Raw genomic sequence first — 15,964 nt, 5'->3', positions numbered from 1 at the left:
CCCCTGAACGGCCTAGCTCTAACTTTAAGGTTATTTGCCCCTCTCCTGACTCTCAATGGGCTACAGCTCCAGACAATAGCTGCCCTCTGACATCTGACCTAAGCAGCCATTGTTAGCTGCCTTGTTAGCCTGGACAATCAGTGTCTGCCACTGACTCCATTCAACTGAGACCCTATGGAACACTCTTTCCAGCAGAGTTTGCTGGATAGCAATCAGAAGTGGGAAACTGGGCCAATGTTTGGCCTTGGGAGGGAAGGGGGGCTTGAGTTAATTTGTAGCCCCATCACCATCGCCCTGGCCGATAGCACAGACCAAGGTATGAACCTGGAATACTCCCCAGTCACGGTTCAGTCCCACACTTCAGCTGATGGGGTGAGATGAAGAGGGGCGGGAGTGGGCTCGTGTGCAGCATAAACGCCGGCATAGACCTGTTGGGCCTATTGGCCCGTTTCTATGCTATGGACTCCATGTAATTCTATGCAATGTAATTCAAGGATACCACTCCTCTGCTAGTGCTGGTCACCTGCTCAATAGGAAGGGTGTCGAGAGCAGCATTTGAGCAGGGGAGCCTCTGATTTTTATCCTTTGCTGTGGAGAAGATTACTGGAACTCTACTCTGCACTTCCGCGCAGCGTTAACTGGGAACTCAGTGCGTCCACAATCACAGGTATTAATTCATCCTACCTCTCTATGCCATGGCAGAGTGGAATCTCAATATGCTTCTCTACGCTATGTTCGTTATTTATATCCTCACAGTTATAACCAAGCTAAGAAATATTACAATCATACATTAAGAATATTTTAATGGTCTTCCCCCCCCACCCAGTTCTGAATCATTTGCCTCTTTAAGGGCAGGAAATTGGCTTACTCCCAGCCCTTACTACTCTGCTCACTGACCTACATTGCCGATCTGGCAACGCCTCGATTTCAAAATTCTCATCCTTGTTTTCAAATCCCTCCATGGACTCACCCCTCCCTATCTAAGTGACCTCCTCCAGCCCTACAACCGTCCGAGATCTCTGCAATCCTCCAATTCTGGCCTCTTGCACGTCCCTGATTTTAATCGCTCCACCATTGGCGGCCGTGCCTTCAACCGTCTAGGCCCTAAAGGGCTGGAATTCCCTCCCTAAACCTCTCCTCCTCCCTCTCTTCCTTTAAGACGCTCCTTAAAACCTACCTCTTTTGTTCAAGCTTTTGGTCACCTGTCCTAATATCTCATGTGGCTCGGTGTCAAATTCTGTTTGATAATCGCTCCTGTGAAGCGCCTTGGGATGTTTCGCTGCATTGAAGGTGCTGTATAAATGGGAAGTTGTTGTTCACAGGAGGTGAGCAAGGGTTGCCAAACATGACCTCTTCTCAACTGCTGATTTCACCTTCATCGTCATCAAGGAAAGCCACGTTAAGGCTCAGCGACCTCCCAAAACTCAGCCACGGTTCCGCAAATAGCTGCGTAGACGGACTGCAGACCCGAGCCTGTAGTCACAGAGAGTCTGGTCAACAGCAAACTTTAATATAACAGACCTGATCTCCAGGCACCTAGATGTTCCTGGGTCTCTCGAGCTGTTCTAAGGTCTCCATTAAATACACGGAGCACGATTCTCTCTCTTAGGTTAAGTCTTCAAATTTCTCTGTGGGGTTAAGCCCCCTGCAAATATTGACCTGCTCTCTGCGACCCCCATCCTAGTTTCCAAATATCAGTGTGAGCCGCCCAAAAGAAAAGTACACTATGATCACAGAAAATATTTACTAGATTACAACAAAATAAATGACATTCAAACAAGTCAACAAAATGTACAATATACAATCCTTAACACTCTGGAATATAGGAGCAGGAGGAGACCATTCAGCCCCTCGAGCCTGCTCCGCCATTCAATTAGATCATGGCGGATTTATACCTTAACTCCATTTACCTGCCTTTGCTCCATATCCCTTGATACCCTCACCCAACAAAAATCTATCCATCTCAGTCTTGAAAGCTCCAATTGACTCCCACTATCCACAGCCCTTTTTTTGGGGGGCGAGGAAGAGAATTACCGATTTCTACAACCACGTGTGAGAAAAAGTGCTTCCCGATTTCCATCTCCATTGGCCTATCTCTAATTTTAAGATTATGCCCTCTCGTTCTCGATTCCCACACCAGAGGAGATAGTTTCTGTAACTACCCTATCGAATCCTTTTAACATTTTAAACGCCTCCTCACCCCTCAATCTTCTAAACTCAAGGGAATACAACCCACATTTATGCAACCTCTCCTCAAAATTTAACCCTCTAAGGCCTGGTATCATTCTGGAATCTGCGCTGCAGCCCCTCCAAGGCCATTACACCCTTCCTGAGGACCGGTGCCCAAAGCTGAACGCAGTATCTCCAGATGGGGGTCTGACCAAGGCTCTAGACAACGGAAGGGTAACTGCCACCCCTTTGTATTCCAGCCCTCTCGAGATAAAGGCCAACATTCCATTAGCCTTTTTGTACCTGTACACCAGCTTTAAATGATTTGTGCACTTGGACCCTCAGATTTCTTTGCTCTTCTACAGTTCCTAGTTTCTCACCATTTAGAAATTACTCTGATTTATCTTTCTTCGTCCCAAAGCGGGTGATCTCACACTTGCCCACATTAAACTTCGTCTGCCATAGTTTTGCCCACTCACTTAATGCCCCTTTGCAACTCCCTGCTCCCATCTGCGCTACTTACTGTCCCTCCTATATTATTAGGAGTCATTTGCAAACTTGAGGCCTTGTCTGCCCTCTCAGGTGGATGAAAAAAAGAAATCCCACTGCACTGTCTGAAGAGCAGGGGGGTTCTCCCGGTATCCAGCCCAACATTTACCCCCTGAGCCAGCACCTAAAAACCGATGATCTGGTCATTTTACTTCACCGCTGTTTGTGGGAGCTTGCTGTGCACAAATTGGCTGCCACATTTCCTACATTACAACAGTGAGTACATCTACTGGTCTGTATGACTGGCTCAGTTACTCACTGGCATATCCAGTTGAGTCAGAGAAGCCACAACACATCTAGGGTGAACTTTAGTGTCTGGTTTCCTGTTCTAGATATTTTCAAATCTCACTCAACTGCTGAACAGTTGCAGATCTAATCAGGAGCATTGATTTGAACGTGCAGCCCATTTTGATGCCAGTCACTCAAAAATATACAGCGTCATTTACTTAAATGGGTTTACAATTTGTTCATGGGCACCAAATGTGAGGAGCTCATGGACACATGTCCAAAACCAAGGCCATCTGCTCTCCTTCCACTCCTGCCCATCTCCTTGCTCTATTGATCTTCCTCCATCGCTCATCCAACACTAACTACACTTCTCATCCATGAAGCCCAGTATCTGCTCCCTTGACAACAACTTGCATTTATATAGCGCCTTTAACATAGCAAAACATCTCCAGGCGCATCACAGGAGCAATTATCAAACAAAATTTGACACCGAGCCACACAGGAAGGTATTAGGACAGGTGACCAAAAGCTTGGTCAAAGAGCTACGTTTTAAGGAGCACCTTAAAAGGAGGAGAGGTAAAGAGGTTTAGGGAGGGAATTCCAGGCCTTAGGGCTTAGGCAGCTGAAGGAACGGCCGCCAATGGTAGATTGATGAAAATCGGGGTTGCGCAAGAGGCCAGAATTGGAGGAGCTCGGAGGGTTGTAGGGCTGGAGGAGGTTACAGAGATAGGGAGGGGGCGAGGCCGTGGAGGGGATTTGAAAACAAGAATGAGAATTTTAAAACCGAGGCGTTGCCGGACTGGGAGCCGACGTAGGTCAGCGAGCACAGAGGGTGATGGGGGATCGGGACTTGGTGCGAGTTAGGATACGGGGCAGCAGAGTTTTGGATGAGCTCAAGTTTATGGAGGGTCCATGATGGGAGGCAGGCCAGGAAAGCATTGGAATCGTCAAGTCTAGACACCCACCCATCCCAGTTCCTGTCTATTCAGCTTCCCCTCCTCAGGCCTACACTTGCTGACATCCATCGGTCTGTTTTCCCAGATGATCCCCGTGGCCTTCAAAACTATCACTCACTCCTCAAAACACCTATTCTCAATCCCCTCATTTTTCCTACCGCTTCAAAGAAAAGTGCAATTATGCTCCCATCTCTCTCTGTTCGAGACCTTCCAATCAGGCAGCCCTAAATGTCAAACCAAACTGGTCAAAGTCACCAAGGGTTCCCATGTGATCGCAGTTCCTTGTCCCTCCCCAACCTCACAGATCAGCCATGATCTTATTGAATGGCGGAGCAGGCTCGAGGGGCCGATTGGCCTACTCCTGCTCCTATTTCTTATGTTCTCCACTGCCTTCAACACTGGTGACCACAACATGCTTGAATGTCTCTCCTCCACAGCACTGTTCTTTATTGGTTCCATTTCTTCCCGTCGCCTCCAATAGCCTCTTCTCCCATAGGCTCGAGGCTCCTTTCTTGACCCCTTCATCCTTCACTTTTACACGATGTTGACGCTATCCAGAAAGATGGGGTCAGCTTCCACAAGCTCTGCTGACAAGGCTCAGCTACACCTCCTTCATCGACCTCATGCTGTCACCACTCTCGCCAACTGCGACATCAAGACCTGAAATGAGTTCGAACCTCCTCCAGCTAAGTCAAAAACATTCTGTGACTGCCTCTACCTTCCTGACTGCCACCACAAACTAAGCCCACAATGTGGAACCTTGGCCTAACGTTCAACTTCAGCTTCCTCCCTCTAATCTTTTAAGCCCAACTTCTTCAACCTCTAAAAGGTCGCCTGCCTCTACACTGCCAAACTCCTAACCCACGCCTTCATTAACCCAAGGATTGATTTCTCCAACACGGCCATTTCCACCCTTCACAACTCATTCAGAATGCCATGACTTGCACCCTCACCCCAATCCTCACGATATTCCACTGGCGCTCCATGCTCCAAGAGGTTTATTTTAAGATCCTTGGACTCAAATCCCTCCATGGCCACATCCCACCCTATTTCAAGGATTGATTTCTCCAACACGGCCATTTCCACCCTTCACAACTCATTCAGAATGCCATGACTTGCACCCTCACCCCAATCCTCACGATATTCCACTGGCGCTCCATGCTCCAAGAGGTTTATTTTAAGATCCTTGGACTCAAATCCCTCCATGGCCACATCCCACCCTATTTCAACAATCTCCACCCCTACAGGCACCCTCCTCCGAAACCAACTTCACTCTTCCTTCACCCACCCTCAAAAGCTCTCCCTCACCCACTTCCATCTTGTCATTTTCTTTCATGCCTCCTAAACACCTTTCGCTTTCACCTCTCTGTTCCTTTTGTCATTCCTGTTTGTAGAATACTCATTGTATGCTGGCCCGTGAGCCACTACAGAAACCTGAGCTGTTGTAGGTCTCGTTCCTAACATCTCCCTGGTGTTTAACTGGGCTAATGGTGGACCTAAATACTTAACAACCTTTGATTATAGGATGAAGTGGTTTAGGGGCAGATAAACAGGATTATATTAGAGCAACATTTTTTTTCCCCTCCTCTATTCTTATACAAAGAGCCGGCACAGGCTCGATGGGCTGAATTACCTCCTTCTCTGCTGTAACGATTCGGATTCTATGATTTTTGCTAGGGTACGGGGTCCAGGGGACCCGGCAGCTTCCAGGTAACTCACTCAGGTGGTCACACTTCATGCTCAAGCCTGAATAGTTGAGACTATTCAAACATGGCAGGCATCATCATGACCAAACCAGTTTCTGTCATTAGACAGCCAACACACGTGCACTTTCTAGCCAAGGGTGTCACTGGTTAGAAATCATGAACATGCTCATTTTACCTCATGGGCCAGGTCAACTTTACCATCCCGGCTGACACAATCCAAATTTAACTTAAAATGACTGTTAACTCTTGAGGAAAAGCAAAATGTGGTTTGAATTATAACCACTCATCTGTAGATTCACCAAGAATAGTTTTGAGACTAGTTACTACCTCTTAATCAACCTTAAAAGTATTTTTTCAAATAAAAGTCTATAAAATATTACAACTGATACGTTCCTCGTCTGGGTCTCCGAGGGGAGAAACTTGGCACAAAGTGCGCGCCAAAACCCATCAACACCTCGAACTACTTTCCCAGCCTCCTCGCGCCGACAGCGCGTAAGCGCCCGAGCAACGAAATAGTCCCAACCACAAACTCGCTTTTCGGACTGAAAATCAAAGCAGATAAAACCCGGGAGAGGTGAAAAAAAGACACCCCCACCCCCTAAAGCAACGTGGGGGCCGATGCCGACCAAGCGCCGGCCCGTTGAGTTTTGGCGCCAACGTGTCGAGTCACCAGCCCTAGCGGTTGCGTGTACCTCTCCGCCTGGACGCCTTCCACTTCCGGAGATGAGCGGCCGCCATTTTGGTCGTTCCTTTTTTTTTAAAATAAAAAAATAAATAAATTAAAAATTGCCGCAAAGTTAACGAAAAACTCAGGAGCTCGAACCTCCCGCCAAAGTCGCCTCAGGAAATCAAAACATCTCCGCCCTCCCAGGCCGCTGGAGAAGGTAAGAGTCGAACTGGCCCGACGCGGCTGTTTTGTTTTTGTGGCCTCGCACCTGAGGTAAATAAATAGAGAAAAAAAATGGATGAAGTTTAATTCCAGGTTTCTCCACCGGATGTGGAAGTCGAGTTTAGAAGAAATTCATCAACTTCCCCCGGAAAAGGCACAAAAAACTGATTTCCTGTTTTCATCTTCATTCGTTCAATCCGTTTTTCTTTATTTTTTAATGTGTGTGTGAGCGCAGGGTTTTAATTTTAATTTTTTCCCTCCCCCCTGGGCTGGGTCGATGATGATGTTGATTCGGGTTTAAAGATGGTGGATGAGGCTGTTTGTATGATTTTCGTCCCCCTCCCCTTTCTCTATAGATATTCCTGACTCACCGTCTTGTCTGATTTTTTTTTCCCACCCCCCTCTTGCATCCTGGCAAAGGGACAAAAGATTTAGCTCAAGGCTTGAAAAGATGGCTGGGTGGGGAATTACTTGCTACCTGAGATAAATTATTTTAAAAAGGAAATTTGGTTGCATTCAATCTCTTGTGTTTTTAAAAAAAAATGCACATCCAGTGGAATATTTTCAGCAGCAGAAATTGAAATTGGTCTCCTCATGGTATCTAAATATTTGAAAGGGGAAAAATTTGCAGGGCAATGGGATGAATTGGATAGCTCTTACAAAGAGCTGGCACAGGCACGATGGGTGGAATGGCTACGGGGGTAAGGGCAGGGGATTCGGATTAATTGGATCACTCTTTCAAAGAGCTGGCACAGGCACGAAGGGCCGAATGGCTACAGGGGAAAGGGCAGGAGAGTGGGATTAATTGGATTACTCTTTCAAAGAGCCGGCATAGGCACAAAGGGCTGAATGGCCGCCTGTGCTGTGTCATTCTATGCGGAATTTGTGTTTAGATTTTCAAGTGGTTAATCTTCACGTGTGAACCTAAGACTATGAATGTCAGCATGCCATTTGACCGTGGGGGGCATCTCTGGTGAGCCTGATGCTGTTGTCCACTCCTGCACACTTTCTAACAGGAGATGCTAGATCATGATCAGGACTCTCAATTATTCCCCCTGCCCCCACCTTAGTCAAGGGCTACTGAAGCAAATTGTAGTGTTGGTATTTAAAAGAACTAATCATCTGCTTGTTTTGCATGTTGCCAAATAACTAGCCCATTTTAAAACTAGAGCAAAAACTTGAATGGCAAGAGATGGCCAATACTGCTGCAGAATGGTGATGGAACCAGGGGCTTTCCTGGTTTGAACAGCTCAGTGCAACATATTATGGTGCATTTACAGTCATGGGGTATGGAATTTGTTTGGTAACCTGTGAGTGTTGCAGCTGATGTCATGAATGGTGCATGTGTGCTCCACAGACCTGGCAATTTTTAAGGAAGTGAACTATTTTAAGATCTCATGTGCTGTTTTATTGAGAAATTGTACTTTAAAATATGCACATTAAGTCAACTCAAGATTTGAACTGAGATGTTATGGTTCATATGGCTTAGCACAACACTACACAGTGCCGTTACCCTCTAGGCTGTCATAGGAACTCCCTTTTCTCTTATTGAATAAGTGCTGTCAAAGGTTTATCCATTGGAAAGACCCAGTGCTGGCTTCAGAGGCTGTGTGGTATTGCAGTTGCAAAGAGGAAGACCTGGTGTTGATTTAAAATGCAAGGTGTTTTTTGTTAGAAACTGGAAGGCAACATGGGTTCCTGTATCTCCGGTGTGCTGTAATGGAATCCTGACCATTTTAATTGTAAGATTGCAAGACCCAAAGACTGAGAACAATTGTCCAGAAAATGGTGTCGCACCTTCTTGTTGATGCTGACCCTGCTATTAGTATTCAAATGTTATATTAACACTTTCCTGATTTTTTTTTTAAGTTGTAAAAGATCATATGATGCTGTCATTGTACTACAGTCATGAGGTAGTGGTTACTGTCTGGTGACTAGTGGGTGGAAAAAAAAGTTGACTTTTTAAAAAAAAACTATTGCTTGGCGTTACAAGCACTGGGGTTCAATTCTAGAGGGATAGAATTGAAAAGCAGAGAAGTTATGTTAAACTTGTATAGCACCTTGGTTAGACCACACTTGGTAGTACTGTGCACAGTTCTGGTCTCCATATTACAAAAAGGATATAGAGGCACTGGAGAAGGTGCAAAAAAAAATTACTACGGTATAACCTCTCAGCTCTGGTATCATCTATCAGGAAAGATTAAACAGGCTGGGGTTCATTTCTCTAGAAAAGGGAAGACTGAGGGGTGAATGAGAGATCTTTAAGATTATGAAAGGGTTTGATAGGATAGAGTAGAGACGATGTTTCCATTTGTGGGGGAGACCAGAACTAGGGGCCATAAATATAAGAGTCACTAATAAATCCAATAAGGAATTCAGGAGAAACTGCTTTACCCAGAGAGTGGTTAGAATATGGAACTCGCCACCACATGGAGTAGTTGAGGTGACTAGCATGGATGCATTTAAGAGGATGCTAGATAAACACATAAGGGAAAAATGAATAGAAGGATAAGCTGATAGGGTTAGATGAAGTAGGGAGGGAGGAGGCTCGTGTGGAGTGTAAACGCTGGCATGGACCTGTTGGGCGGAATGGCCTGTTTCTGTGCTGTACGTTCTATGTATGTAATCTAGTTGAGGGGTCCTGATAACCTTTGAGTGACATATGGAAAGTGTAAGATAGCTCAGGCTGTTGCATCTAACATTTGATAATGTCTGTTGGTAAAATTGGGGAAAAACTTGCATAAAAGTATTCAGTCAATGTGAGGTTCATTCTTAGGATCTGACTCAGCTGTGAAGTCCCCTATGGCCATACAGCCTGCCGGTACTTACTGCCTAGTTTCACTGGGTGAAGACTTGGGTGAGTTGCTGACACTCTCAGAACCGTACCTTAGCTGAGGGCACTAACAAGAGTGTACTCTCTGAAGACATGGGGTGAATGTTACAAAAAGTTCTTATTCCAGTGAGAGCAAATTCAATTGGAATTGGATAAATACTTGGAAGAGGAAAAATTTGCAGGGCTATGGGGACAGGGCAGGGGAATGGGACTAATTAGATAGCTCTTTCAAAGAGTCAGCACAGGCACGATGCCTCCTTCTGGGCTGTATCATTCTGTGATTCTGTGAATTCTGCAAGGTTATCTAAGTACAATAATTGTTTGCATGTGGAGAGCATTTGATTGTCAAAAGAGTACAACTCATCGATAAGGACAGAAAATGCTGGAAAAGCTCAGCAAGTGAGGCAGCATCTCTGGAGAAAGAAACAGAGTTAAAGACCCTTTGTCTGACGATAGGTCTTCGACCTGAAACGTTAACTCTGTTTCTTTCTCCACAGATGCTGCCTCACTTGCTGAGCTTCTCCAGCATTTTCTGTTTTCATTTCAGATTTTCAGCATCTGCAGTATTTTGCTTTTCATCGATTTAAGGGCATTGGTGGATTGAATAGTATTCAGATAAAGATGGTGTAGATGATTGCAGGACTCATGAGAAATTGTAAGGATAGATTGACTAAGCTGGACTTGATGTTGTTGGAGGAAAGCAGACTTTTTTGCAGTTTTCTCCGAGGGAGTTGACTTTTGCAGGGTAAGGTTATATAGGTGCCAGTACCTCTTTCGTATCTTGCCAAGTGGCCGTTCTTGATGCGTGAGGCAGTTGATGTTGCAGGCCATTTGATTGTGCGAGATCACAGCCTGGCCTCACCTGGTGTCCACATACATGCACTTTCCAGTAGTGGTCACTGAGTAGCAGTCGGGAGTGGAATCCTGGCTGATATTTGCTCCTCTAGCCCAGGGACATCGACAGCAATTATAGTTGCCTCATCACTGGAGAAAGATTTTTTTTTCTTGGAAGGAGCATGAGTAGGCTCTTAAAATTACAGAAAGACTTGGATAATGTGAATGGAGCCATCTATTTTTAAAAATTTGAGTGAGGGGCACGTTTGAGACAGATAATTGTTTGATTGTTATTTTCCTGCATGCTCCTTATATGTTGGTTAGCATGTGACATTTTCAATTACGTGATTACCAGTCTGCCAGAGGGTCAGAAGCCTGACTGGCTACTGACCTGTTTACGACAAGCTTCTTGTTACAATTTATTCTTGCTCAATGCAGAGAGAACAAAGAAAGGATTTGAATTCTATTTATCTTTTTAAACACAAACATTTAATTTTATTCAACTTATTTATCTTATTGCTGCCTTTCCTGTGTCCTTGTAAGTCGGAGACAGCCAGTGGAGGAAAGAGAGAAATGAAATGAAAGAAAGAGCTGGCATTTATATAGTGTCTTTCACATCCAAAGCACTTCACAGCCAGTTCATTAATTTTTTGAAGCAGTCACTGTTATTACATAGGCAAACATTGCAGCTAATTAGCACGCAGCAGGGTCCGGCAAACAGCAAGATGAGAGCTGAATGTTAGCCAGGATACTGGAAGAACTGCCATAAGATCTCTTGTGTCTGCCTGAATCAGCATTGGGCCTCAGATTAACAGAAGAAAGATATCATGTTATTTAATTAGCTTCTCTGTACCTGTACTGATGTATATCCAAGGTGCCCAAAAGAGAGATTTAATTTTTTGGAGCACAAGAAGATTAATCCAAGGAAAGATTTATTGAAACATTTTATTATCTTTTAACACTTTCTCGCAGATCTGAAATATTATCGTTTTTAAATTTAGATCCAATGAAGTGATGCCATTTATTTTGAAGACTTTTTATCTTTTTAAGGTTTAACTTTATTTAATTATCTTTTTGAACTTGTCAAAGAGAAACAAGAGGACATCCAGCCACAGATGTAGGGAGTAAGTATATGAGACCTACAGGGCACAGGCAAAATCAGGCACTTACACAGAGCGAGAGAGAGGAAAAATGATTAAAGTCAGACAAAAACAGACATAAGGAGGGAAAGTATGTGGGAGACATGCAGAGAGCGAGAAATAGGATGATGGAAATAATTAGACAAGCAGAAAGGCAGTTACAAATCTATTTGATACTTTCTTTCCATTGCAATCAATGCCACAGGAAATGAACTAGTGTTATTTACCTGAAACTATAAATACAGGAGTAAAGGACACGAGTACAAAATTGCCACGGCTTAAGCAAGGCTAGACATTTAAGAGAATTCTGACTTGTTTTTCCCCCAGTTCCATAATGATCAGCTCCTTTAATCCATGCCTGCAGCTCCAGGTATCTTTTATTACATTTTCAGCTCATGCACAGTGATTTTAGGAAAGACCTATATAAATTTTGGCTTTGCAGCCTTGAAAAGGGGTGACTGTTAGGGTAATTTATAAGAGTTATATAAGATACTGTAGTAATCAGTATCGAAAAGGCAAGTCCAGAACACAGCTTCAAGTTGAAGCTGAACAGTCAGACAAGAAGGCAAAGGTTCAAGTGGGAGAAAGGTAAATTTAGAATTGGTCCAGAAGTGTAATGAACGTATAGAATGTACTTCGAAGTAGGTTACTGGAGGCGAAAACTGTGGGCCTATTTAAGAGGCTGAAGCTGTGACTGGAGGATCTGTTAGGTCTTTCTGGATGGGTGAGCTAACATGGGCTGGAAAGTCTTTCTATCTATGCTGAAAGAAGCCCTGTTACTATATAATGACACTCAATTGGGAGGAGTAGCTTTATTACTGTAATTAATACTGTACAACTAAAACACTGGAAAATAATGTTTAATTTTTTTTAAAGTAAATTTCTGCTTGACTTCTCCCTATTTTCTTTAATTCCCTGTTTTCTCTAATTTACCCAATTCTATTGCTTCTTCATAACTTTTATTTTTATGTTCAACAATTTAACTTCTTTGACTGATTCTCTGGGGTCCCACCATTCATTTTAATGGTCTGGCCCCGGGTTACAAATGTGGGCTTCTGATTGGCTGAAAAACAGCCCTGAAGGTTGTTTTTCCATCCAATCGAGGCCCAGAAATGTAAGCTTTTTGATATGTTTTAAATGTTGAAGAGGAAAAATTACTGCTGGTTGAGTAATTTTGGCAGTGGGCCAGCAGTCTGGTCACTGCAAGAACTTGGTCCGTTCCCTGAGTTATAAGGAGCCAGACAAATATCTTTTATTGAAACAGATTGAAAACTATATAAGTGAAGATTAGATATGGCTATCTAAGTATTCGACAGAACACTGCCTCAGTCCTGCTAAGATCGTAGGAATGGAGTTGAATAATACAGGGTATTAAATTGGTTTCCTCAAACTTTTATTGCAGGGAGAAATTTCATCAAAAGAGAGTTAATGATGCTGCAGATTGTACATGGTCTGCTGGGAGAGCTTGGTTATATGAGTCAAAGGGCTTCTTTCATTGTGCTGTTACACACCAATATCAGAACTCAAGATAAAAAAAAGAAAAACCTACAAATGCTAGAAATCTGAAACAAAACCAGAAAATGCTGGACACACAGAGCAAATCAGTTCATACGTGTAAAGAGTAAAGACAGGGTCGTTGATTCTGTCCCTTCCCCTTTTTCACTCATTTTTTTCCAACCCTACTAAAATGCCTGTCCATCTTTCAATCCTGTGAAGGGTAACGCACCCTAAAACATTGCAATCTGTCTATTCCTTTTACAGATGCTGTCTGACGTGCTGTGTAGTTCTAGCATGTTCTGGTTTCATTCCAACACTATAGTGCAGCTTTGCAGTCAGTCCCTGGGAGTGTTATTCAGTTTTTGTCTGAAACTTCTCATTAGGTGATTTCTGTATTCTAGATATCCCAATCCCTTCAGTGCTGTCAGTACTGTGAGTTTATTGAAACTTCAGGCCGTCCCAAAGCGCTTTACGGCCACTGTACCTTGGAGTGTAGTTACTGTTGTAATGTAGGAAACGCGGCAGCCAGTTTGCGCACAGCAAGATCCCACAACAGCAATGTGATAATAATCAGATAATCTGTTTTAGTGATGTTGATTGAGGGATAAGTATTGGCCAGGATACCAGGAGAATTCCTCTGCTATTCTTCAAAATAGCGATCTTTTACGTCCACCTGATGGGGCCTCGATTTCACGTCTCATCCAAAAGACTGCACCTCCGACAGTGCAGCACTCTCTTGATACTGGCATTGAAGTGTCAGCCTAGATTGTGTGCTCAAGTCCTGGAGTGGGACTTAAACCCACAACTTTCTGACTCAGAGGCGAGAGTGCTACCCATTGAGCTAAAAATGACGGCTAAAAACTTTTTGGTACATCTCTGAAGAGGAACTATAACCCAGCCACAAAAAAATAAACTGCACTAAGAAAGTAGATAAAGAACCTCATTAGAGTTTTGAGATGAAGGGATAAAAACGCAGATGTTACTTACAAGCTGCCAAGTTTCACTGCTTTTCAGCTCATCAGACTGAAATTTCCAACCATGCTAGCAGCCTCCAATATGAGACATGCAGAGTTACCAACAGATTGCTACAGGAGAGCCAACACAAAGCCTTGGATGGGTTTGGACTCGATAGTTGTGGCACACTTTATGAGCAGAGTGGGTTCAGTGTCTTCAGAGTTTTGGCGCAGATCATCTTCATAGTCTTGACTTTGGGATATTTCTATTCATCTCTGTTGGATGCTTGCCAGGTTTCTCGTATCACTTTGGTTGATTATACTCCTGCCCGTACCACGTGTAAAAGGCATGCTGCTTGCATTCAGCTGCCATATTTTTTTGAAATGGTGCCACACAAGCGGGTGCCATTCTTGTTATTGCAAGCTGAAAATGTAAAATCTGATAAAACCCTTCTTTGGAGGGGAAGAGAAGTATTATCACTAGGAATTCTGTAAAGTGTAAAAAGTGGGCAGTCGTAGAATTCTCGTACTATGTGAAAAATGCTTAGCAGTACAGTTCTGTGCTTCCAAATGTGGGTGGTGTCACAGTAGTGGCAGGAGCACTTTGTGATGATAAATATTGTACATTAAAAGTGTGCTTTATTTCCCCTTCTGAGTGTATGCTAAATTTGCCTTGTGACACTACTATTGACATTAATATTCGTGACCTAGTTGTAATTAAAAATCGCATTTGGCCCATCACTGGAACTGGGGGTGAAGGGTATTATGGGTTACAGAACCAAAGCAGGTGGTAGATGTTAAGATACAGGTCAGCCATGATCTAATTGAATGGCGGAACAGGCTCGAGCAGCTGAATGGCCTACACCTGTTCCTATGGTCCCTCAGTTACTAATATATTCAGAAATGGATGATGGAAGCGACTAGTCTCCTGCTGGGTTGAGGCACTTTACAGCAATGGTACTGAATGTGACGACCCATGTGAAATTGGAACAGTAACAATTGCTGTTTTGGTATGGAAGATGAACTTCAAAATTTGTAGTTTTTTTTGAATCTCTGATTTGAAACTAGCTTCTTGAGTTGCTGATGAAATCAATAATATCAAATACCTGAATCTTTGCTCTAGAGTGGGCTACTCAAGTATGCATTGCCAACAATGGCTATTCTTCCGTCCCCTGTGGCATCACCTCTGGAGTCCCCCAAAGATCTATCCATGACCCCCCCCCCCCCCCCTCTTGCTCATCTACATGCTGCCCCTTGGTGACATCGTCGGAAGACATGGAGTCAACTTACACATGTATGCTGACGGTAACCAGCCCTACTTCTCCACCACTTCTCTCAACTCCTCCACTGCCTGTGTTGTCAGATTGCTTGTGTCACATCCAGTCTTGGATGAGCCACAATTTCCTCCAGTTAAACAATATCTTCAGCCCCTGTCACAAACTCTGTACCCTTGCCACTGATTCCAACCCCTCCCCGGCCACTGTCTCTGGCTGAACCAGACTGTTCGACTTTGGGCTGACCTTCCGATCCCATGTCCTCTCCGTCACAAAGACCTCCTACTGCCACCTCCATAACACCATCCGTCTCCACCCCTGCCTCAGCCCATCTTCTGCTAAAACTCTCACCTATGCCTTTGTCATCTCCAGAGTCGACTCCGAGAGGTGAGCACAGTGTAAAAGGAGAGTCGGAGAGCGGGAGGAGAATCCGCGAGGTGAGCGCAGTGTAAAAGGAGAGTCCCGAGAGGTGAGCGCAGTGTAAAAGGAGAGTCCCGAGAGGTGAGCGCAGTGTAAAAGGAGAGTCCAGAGAGCGGGAAGAGAGCCTGAGAGTTGAACGCAGTGTAAATCTAAGGCAAGTCATGGTAGCAGAGCTTGCACCTGTGATATGCTCCTCCTGCACTATGTGGGAAGTCATGGACACTACAGGTGTCCCCGGCGACCATGTGTGCAGGAAGTGTGTCCAGCTGCAGCTACTGGCTAACCGCATTTCGGAGCTGGAGCTGCGGGTGGTTTCACTGTGGAGCATCTGCGATGCTGAGATTATCGTGGATAGCACGTTCAGTGAGGTGGTCACACCGCAGGTAAAGATTTCGCAGGCAGAAAGGAAATGGGTGACCACCAGGCAGAGTAAAAGGACTAGGCAGGTACAGCAGGAGTCCCCTGGGGCCATCTCTCAACAGATATACTGCTTTGGACACTGTTGGGGGAGATGGCT

The 15,964-nt window shown here is 44.4% G+C and overlaps 2 protein-coding genes across 4 annotated transcripts in view; one reads left to right on the top strand and one right to left on the bottom strand.

Moving 5' to 3' along the window:
• LOC137306619 (CDC42 small effector protein 1-B-like) overlaps positions 1 to 6,780 on the bottom strand; it is a 59,737-nt gene extending 52,957 nt beyond the window's left edge. Inside the window, exon 1 of one of the 2 annotated variants that reach the window (XM_067975923.1) lies at positions 6,301 to 6,780. The gene's annotated coding sequence lies outside the window, so the exon portion shown is untranslated. The remainder of the gene's footprint in view (positions 1 to 6,300) is intronic. The other variant, XM_067975924.1, reaches the window with a different exon arrangement.
• Positions 6,323 to 15,964, top strand: part of LOC137306618 (GA-binding protein subunit beta-2-like) — a 49,295-nt gene continuing 39,653 nt past the window's right edge. For both annotated transcript variants that reach the window (XM_067975922.1, XM_067975921.1), the window contains exon 1: positions 6,323 to 6,492. The gene's annotated coding sequence lies outside the window, so the exon portion shown is untranslated. The remainder of the gene's footprint in view (positions 6,493 to 15,964) is intronic.

Source organism: Heptranchias perlo, chromosome 44, assembly GCF_035084215.1.
Source record: "Heptranchias perlo isolate sHepPer1 chromosome 44, sHepPer1.hap1, whole genome shotgun sequence".
NCBI classification, from domain to species: Eukaryota; Metazoa; Chordata; class Chondrichthyes; order Hexanchiformes; family Hexanchidae; genus Heptranchias; species Heptranchias perlo.
Note: the sequence above shows the minus strand (reverse complement) of the source record. Positions and strands in the feature narration are given on the sequence as shown.